This window comes from Neofelis nebulosa, chromosome 2, assembly GCF_028018385.1.
Source record: "Neofelis nebulosa isolate mNeoNeb1 chromosome 2, mNeoNeb1.pri, whole genome shotgun sequence".
NCBI classification, from domain to species: domain Eukaryota; kingdom Metazoa; phylum Chordata; class Mammalia; order Carnivora; family Felidae; genus Neofelis; species Neofelis nebulosa.
The window spans coordinates 18,072,179-18,080,398 of NC_080783.1; the positions used below are offsets into that span (position 1 = coordinate 18,072,179).

Sequence of the window (8,220 nt, forward strand, 5' to 3'; positions counted from 1 at the left end):
GAAGAAAGCAGAAGGCTTTGATTTTGAAACAGCCAAGACTTGACTATTTGAGTCTTGACCAACCAAAAGGACACTTCCTTCACCCTAATCCCTCAGTTAGCTATGTATTTATCTGTGAATTTATATGTTTGACAAGCACTTACATGTTGATTACTGTGTGGCAGGTACTGTTCTAGAGCATTATAAATATTAACAGCTCTATGAGGTGCTGTGTCAGTTATGTAACAAAGTACCCCAAATGCAGCAACTTAAACCAACAAGCATTTATTATCTCCGTTTCTGTGAGTCAGGACTGGGGGGAGAAGCTTGGCTGGGTGGTTCCAGCTCAGGATCTCTCACATGGATGGAAATTTGGCCAGAGGTGCTATCTTCTGGGGGCAGAGGACCCATTTCAAGGTTCATTCATGTGGCTGCTGGCAGGCCTAAGTTCCAACCCATGTGGGCCTCTCTACCGACTGCCTGAGTGTCCTCACTTCACAGCATCTGGCTTTACCTGGATCAAGTAATCTGAGAATCAAAGTGATACATGTTACTTCTAGTGTGTTCTCTGGGTCACGTGGACAACCTTGGTTCGATGTAGGAGGAGATACTAAGGGAGTGAATACCAGTAGGTGGGGGTCCCTGGGGGCCAGCTGGCTACCAAAAGTAGGTGTTGTTATTATTTCTGATTTACAGGTGAGCCAATGAGGCACAGATGAGTGAAGTCACTTGTGCAAGGTCACTGTTAATGAATGGCCAATGCAAGATCTGAATTTGGCTCATCTTTCTGCCTCTAGAATCCAAGCTCTAAACAAGTACTCACACACAGAATGGTGTACGCTCATCTAACAGGTTTTAAAAGCAGCTTCTAGACCAGCCGACAGCATTTATTCTAAGTTTATAGTTGATGGAAACCCTTTGCTGAGGATACAAGGTCTAAACAACTCATCATCATCAAAAAACACTCTTTAGTGTCCCCCGGCCTCTGTTACGTGAAGTTAAACATTCCTATTTCCTGGGCACTCCTTATTTTCTTGGAAAATCAAGCAAACAGCCATCACTATCTGTAGATTCTTTCTGGATACTGTACCTCCCATTGCACCACTAACCAGTTTCTTCCTGTTCAACCTCTGAGAAGACAATGTCAGCTCTATACAAGGACACTGCTTATGCTAAAACTCATTATTAATCACACCCACCCTTCATATCCAAGGGTCACACTACCCAGACCCTCCAGGTGTCCCTGATACCAGTTCTGGCTTCAGATACACATCCAAACATCTGAGGATCAGACTGCATCAGAGACCTGGCTCCAAGAAGGATTGAACATCAGGGTACCTTCCATTGGAATGTAAAAGGGATTTTGCTAGCCGGTATTCTAGGCACTTTGTGTATATTATTTCATTTAATTTTCCTGTATCCTATAAATATAATCATGATAATCATAAATCATAGCTAGAAGAGATAGCAAGCTTATTATGTGCCAGGCTCGGGGCACCCAGGTGGCTCAGTAGGTTAAACTCTTGATTTCAGCTCAGGCCATGATTCCAGGGTCATGGGATCAAGCCCCACATTGGGCTCCATGCTAAGCATGGATCCCGCTTGAGATTTTCTCTCTCCTTTTGTCTCTCTCTCTCTCTCTCTCTCTCTGTCTCTCTCTGTCTCTGTCTGTCTGTCTGTCTCTCTCTCTCTCTCTCTCTCTCTCTCTCTCGAAGAAGAAGAAGAAGAAGAAGAAGAAGAAGAAGAAGAAGAAGAAAAGGAGAAGAAAAGGAGAAGAAGTACAACAAGAATGGCAAGGCACAGGCTAAGAAAATACTATGTGCCAAGCCCTATGTTAAGTGCTTTATATACATTAATTCACTTTATCATCAGACAAATCTGAGAGGTAAATTTGACTATTGTTCTCACATTACAAATAAAGAACCTGAAGATCAGAATGGTTAAATGACTGTCCAGAAGGCACACAGAAGTGGGACTCAAACCTGAGTACGTTTTACTATAAGAGCCTTCTTTCTAAACTGGACGAGGAAGGTTAGGGACAGAGGCATCTGTCCTCCATTTTTATACAAAGCAGCTGGGTGCTACTCCCAGCCTTGCACATCCAAATGGTCCATCTGAGGATTTTTCTAAACAAAGACCATTCCTTCTCTAGAAGAGATTCTGGGTCCAGGTGTTAAATGCCTTTTTTAACTTTTCTCCACTAGCAAATAAAACAATATATCAGGGGGTTAGCAAGCCTTCTTAAAGGACCAGATAATAAATATTTCCAGCTTTACATCTGGGCCATATGGCCTCTATCATGAATACTCAACTCTGCCATTGTAGCAAAAGCAGCCATGGACAATATGTAAATTAATAAGCATGGCTGTGTTCCAATAAAACTTTATTTATGGACATGGAAACTTGAATTTCATATCATTTTCTCATGTCATGAAATAGTCTTCTTTTGATTTTTTTGTCAACCATTTAAAAATGTAAAATCCATTCTTAGCCCCAGGCCTTACAAAAACAGATGGCCATAGTTTCTTGGCCCCCACAACTTATAACAGAGAAGTCAAATTCTCCCAATGAGTTCAGTATCTTGGATTTTATCAAATCAACAAAAAGCCAATTCTTAGGAAACATATTGTCTATAAGGTTTCTCTCAAACCTCAGTGTATAGGGATAAAATCAAGTGGAAGTAATTTCTCACTTTCTACACACTTCCTAAAAGATTGGCTGGGGAAAGCCAATGAGGGATGTGGTGTGCACTCAGTAAATTGTGCCTTTGTGACAGAGACTCAGATTTCACCTTATCTCTCCTGTTAGATCATAACAGGGGCTGAGCCCTATTCACCTGTGTGTCCCCACACTGTCCCATTCCAGCTTATTCCAGAACCTTTACCATACCCAGGGGCATACTTCCCAAGCCAGATAGAAAAGCCCAAGGCCTAGCAAGGATTTTTTTTCCATTTTGTGAGTTCTGTCATGTGAAAAGTTTAACAAGGATATTGAAACCAAATCACAGTTAGTTAAATATTTAATAAAACATCTTATTGGAAAAGAATAAAATTATTAAAATATGGCCTATGCTGGAAAATCTTAGCTATAGAACACTATGAATGTGGCAGGTTTTCAATAAATGTTAAAAATGAAAAAAAGATCAAGGGAGGGAGAGAGAGGGATAGCAGAGGGAGGGAAGGAAGGAAGGAGGAAAGGAAGGACAGACAGAAGGAAAAGACAGAATATAGACTATTTGTTATTAGGCCCCTCCCAAATGGGTTCAATAATTTATTTAATAGAGAACTACTTTCTAATAAAGCCAGTGATTCATTCCACATCATTTTTGAGTAATGTGCTATTTTCCAGCAATAGTGTCCTTACTTCCCGTTCAACTACCTTTTTCAATAATAAGGGAAATTATTTACATTTGCGTGTATGCCCAGAATGACACCTTTTAATGTTTTAAGAATATCAAAATTGTGTTCAGTCTTTTCATTCAATACATTAAACTGCTCCTGGAACACAGAATAAGATAACCCAGCTTCCCACAAGACACCATTCTGCAACAATGGGGCCAACCCCCATAGACAACAGGTTTTGGAGGGCAGGGACTGTCTCATTCATTTTAGTACTCTGGGGACCTGGTACCACAAGGCATTTGATAAATGTTTGTTGAATGAAACGTGAATGAGGGAAACGTTTCACCTTAAGAGAATTAAAACCTATTTTCTAACAACGCAACAGCACCTGAGTGAGGTAAGTGTTCCTGGGAGAGAAGAGACACCCAAGAGAATCAAACAGCAAGAAACAAAGGTGAGTGTTGCAAATGTCGGGGAGGGCAAAACCGGAGGGCTATTCCTGTGCTTAGAACAAATGCTCCTGGAAGAAATGACTTGATGGTAATCCATCTCAACTCACCTCCTTGTCTAAAATGAGAAAAATTTGTCTTAAATTGCCCCAAGCTTAAACAAGGTTTAGTTAGAATCAACATGTTCTAGTAGAAAGAGAAAAGCAAGGGAGTCCCAACAACTCTGTTCTATCAAAGTTGGAGCTACTGACATGATTGTGTTTTATTGTGCCAAGACCACCAACATTAGAAATCATTAATAATTGGGGCTCCTGGTGGCTCAGACAGTTGAGCGTCCGACTCTTGGTTTCGCCTCAGGTCATGATCTCGTGGCTCGTGAGTTCGAGCCCTGTGTCGGGGCTTGGGATTCTCTCTCTCCCTCTCTCTCTGCCCCTCCCCGCACTCCCAAAATAAATAAATAAGCTTTTAAAAAATTGGTAATGATCGCTGAGTGTGTGTCTGGGTTGTCCCGCCAGCTGATGTTCAACTCATTTCAGCCAAAATGATCTGATACTTTTCTGACTTCCTGACCTCGTCTGAATCTCAGTCAGTTGCCACCAAATAAATGCCAGTCAGAAAGGAAAGCATTATTCGTTTCTCTGCGTGTAGAAATCAGGGTGATTTCCCAATCAGGGCACCGCCAGGGCCAGGAAAGTGACTTTTGTGTTAGGGGAGGAACACACTCCCTGGGCAATCGTTTCTCGGAGCACGGGTGGGAAGCCCCGCCTCCCACAAACCACCTTAGCAGATGGGATATTCCTGCCCACGAGGCCATGGGGCTGGCTCTGGTCTCCTCCAGGACCTGGCTTTGGGAGGGGAAGAACAAACGGGCCTGTTACTTTTTATATTCACACTTCTACACAGTTTTTTTTAATGAGCACAAGTTTCTTTTATAAAGTATATGCCCTTTTCTAGCCAGCCCTATGATCTAAGAGAAGTTATTGCCATTTTCTCACACAACCTATTCCACGGGGTAGTTAAGAGATATGGCCAGGACTGGCTGGCTAATCCCCAGATCCACTTCCTCTTCTTCCTGGTGCACAGCCAGACTACAGATCCCGGCATCCTTCGCAGCAGGTGTGCCCACGAATGGAGTTCTGACCGCGGAATGTGAGTGGAAGCGGTATATACCACCACTTCCAGAAATCGCCCATAAGACAGTTCTCCCACTGCCATCTTCTTGTAAACAAGCACACTGACTCTGGAAGCCATGCGTTGGAGATGGCTGAGCCACAAGATGGGAAAGGCCTGGGTTCCTGATGATTCCTTGGATGATAGCCACCTACCCATCATGAACACTCTCTCAGACATTCTCTTAGTTTACCACGGCTGCTGTGACACAGTCCCTCCAGCTGGGTGGCTTAAACAACAGAAACCTACTGTCTCACAGTTCTAGAGGCTGGAGGTCCAAGATCAAGGTGTGGCAGAGTTGGTTTCTTCTGTGGCTTCCCTCCTTGGCTTGTAGATGGTCACTTCTCCCTGTGTCTTCACTCGGTCTTCCTTCTGGGCCTGTCTGGGCCTTAATCTCCTTCTCTCATGAGAACACCCGCCATACTGGATTAGTGCCCATCCTACTAACGTCATTTTAACTTAGTCGCATCTTTAAAGAGCTTATCTCCAAATACAGTCACATTCTAAAGTACTGGGGGTCAGGGCTTCAATATATGAATTTGGGGTGGGGGGAGGACACAATTCAGCCCATAACACATGTCCAAGCCCAACATCAATGAGACAAGGAAGTAGACTCCACCCACTGTAGCAGAGATGGGGAAAGAAGCAAGATGTGAGCAAAATAACATAATCTGCCAGTGGCACCCATGATGATACGGTATAATAAGTGACAAGATGAAGTGTAACACACCTGGATAAAATTCAAAAATATCTGGCATTCAAACCGCTCCAAAATCTGACCCCCGATTATCCATCCTTCCTGATCTCAGCTTTGCTATTGAATAGCATCAAACCCCTGTACAAAGGGGCAGTGACAAGTACAATGTGACGTAGTAGAAAGGGTATATACCCAGATTCCTAAGACCTGTTACTTTCTACATGGTACCCTAGTTTCTCTTCCAGTGTGAGACAAAAACCATCTGTGTGATCCTGACGAAATCATTTTCTCTCTCCGGATCTATACCCTGATTTCTGAGATGAGGAAACAGACACTAGGGTCCCTAAGATTCCTTGACCCAGTTTCTTTCCTTTGCAACGTGTGTTCTGTTGAACATTAGTCCCAAGAGATGCCATGCAAATAAATATTTCCATGAGCAAATCACTTGGAAAAAACTGCATACAATATCCCTTTCCTAGAATACCAAAGGTTATGAAAAGTCCTGCAATAAAAAAAAAAAAAAAAAAAAATCCTGTTTTACCTCAACTGTTTCCCAGATATATTTGGCCTAAGAATTTCTCCTTGTGCCCCTTGTAACATGGCTCAGAAGCAATGAACTAACTCCCTAAGTACACACAGGCTTGGGAGAGTTAAATTTGTTAACAGCCATGTCCACCTTCCCCTCCCTGCCCCCAGGGAGCATGATGCTCCGTGAATTTTTGCTTCTAAGCCAGGAAGACCCCAGACGAAGAGGTAGTTACCTCTCGCAGGCCTTCTCAGGCCACAGCTCAGTCTTCCCCATTGTCTAAACGCTCCACAAACAGAGCAACAAAAGCACCAGACGTCCCACGCGTCCATTGGGATATGGGGACCCGGGGCCCTTATTCCCAGTGTTACTCAGAAGACTTTTTGCCTCTCCCTTTTGGAGATACTCTTCAGTCTATCGCGTATTTCCAAAATCTCTTCAGTCGTGGCACCTCTTTGTCCTTCGCGGGAGAGATTTGAGTTTGGGAAACAATGAATATCTACTGGAGCCAAGTCTGGTGAATACCTTGGGCACTGAAGCTGAGAAAGACTGTTTCGGCATCAGAAATGGAGGGTGCAGTCCACCTCATCTTTCAGTCAGCCTCCTGCTCATCTGGCTCCCAGGCCTCTGGAACAAGAATAGTCATTCCAAATGAGATCGCCTGTGCATTCCGGAATCTCCACACACCATATGCCGAGCGGTCTGTGGCTCCCTTGAATGGCAAACAATTATGTCCGCTTGTTTGTTTTGTTCCTTTATTTGGCCCCTTGTCTGAACAGAGATGCCGAATCCAGTGTTTCTTGCATTGTGAGTTCTCATGGGGCCATTCACGGTTCCATCGCCAGCTATTGTTCTGAATTCAGAAGACTATCCCCAAATTGCGCATTCGCATCCCTAATTGAACCGAAGCCATTCTAACACCTCCCGTTCTTCCTCTCTCCCCTTATCCCCTGCACACTATCTGTCTGCCTCTCTCTGGCTTTGATCCCAGGGTAAGGATTGTTTTGTTAACACTAGTCCTGTTATTCAGTAGTCAGCTTGTGCTTTTTCTTTCCTTCAAATAACATTTAATTGCTTTAACACAACTTTTTCAAGGAGGCAGAGGAGTGTTCTTTAAAGACCCAAATTATCCTCAAAGCTGGTCTCTCAATGCTGTGAAGATTTGTGCTGACTTTTAATAACCAGAACATGAAACAAAAGAAAGTTTTATAGCACCTTCTCTGAGAGCATTTGAACTGTAGCTATATAACCACAGATTGTCAGAGCTGGAAGGTAATGTAGGGGTCGTAGATTCTTAGTGGGTCCCAAACTTCTTTAGCTGTGGGACTCGTTTCAGGGAAAGAAGCTTCCAGGATCCCAACTATTAAACAAAAGCAACCAGAGGTTCTCAGGAGAGTTTAAATCTTCAGATTGGCTTCAAATGCTTCATTGAAGTATCTGAAGTATCTGAAGAATCCTCTTCTCCTGGATTTTGATCACAACTTAAAAAACACAGACATTTTGGGGTACCTGGGTGGCTCAGGTAATGATCTCAAGGCTTGTGGGTTCAAGCTCTACATCAGATTCTGAACTGCTTCTGATTCTGTGTCTCCCTCTCTCTCTGCCCCTCTCCCGCTTGTGCTCGTGTTCTCTCTCTCTCTCTCTCTCTCGCTTTCAAACGTTTAGAAAAAAATTTTATAAAAAAAATAATAAACTCACAGACATTTTACTAAGGTCAAAAGTAAGGCCAAGAGAGAATCAACTAGTACCTGACAGAGCGAAAAACAGAACCCTCACCTTCTGGTTCCTATCCCAAGTGTAGCTATAAATCCAGCTGTGCATCTGAAGCACTGGGGAGCTGGTTAGGAACACAGATTTGGGAGTCCCAGCTGCTGAAGATTCTTATGAACTAAGTCTGGAGTGAGAATTTTGAAGAAGCACCTTCTAAAAATTCCCTGTGAGTCTGATGGAAATCCAGGTTTAAGAACCACAGATCTGTAGTATCCAGTCCTCCATGGCCAGGTACCAAAGGGCAATTGATTCTTTTCTTTTCTTTTCTTTTTTAAGTTTATTTATTTA

General features: G+C 43.2%; 1 long non-coding RNA gene across 1 annotated transcript; it reads right to left on the reverse strand.

Moving 5' to 3' along the window:
- Positions 1–248: 248 nt before the first annotated feature.
- On the reverse strand, positions 249–7,590 carry LOC131497393 (uncharacterized). Its single transcript, XR_009254946.1, has 2 exons — positions 6,688–7,590; positions 249–507 (listed from the first exon to the last, which is right to left on the reverse strand). It is a non-coding gene; the product is annotated as an uncharacterized LOC131497393 (long non-coding RNA).
- Between the last annotated feature and the right edge of the window lie 630 nt (positions 7,591–8,220).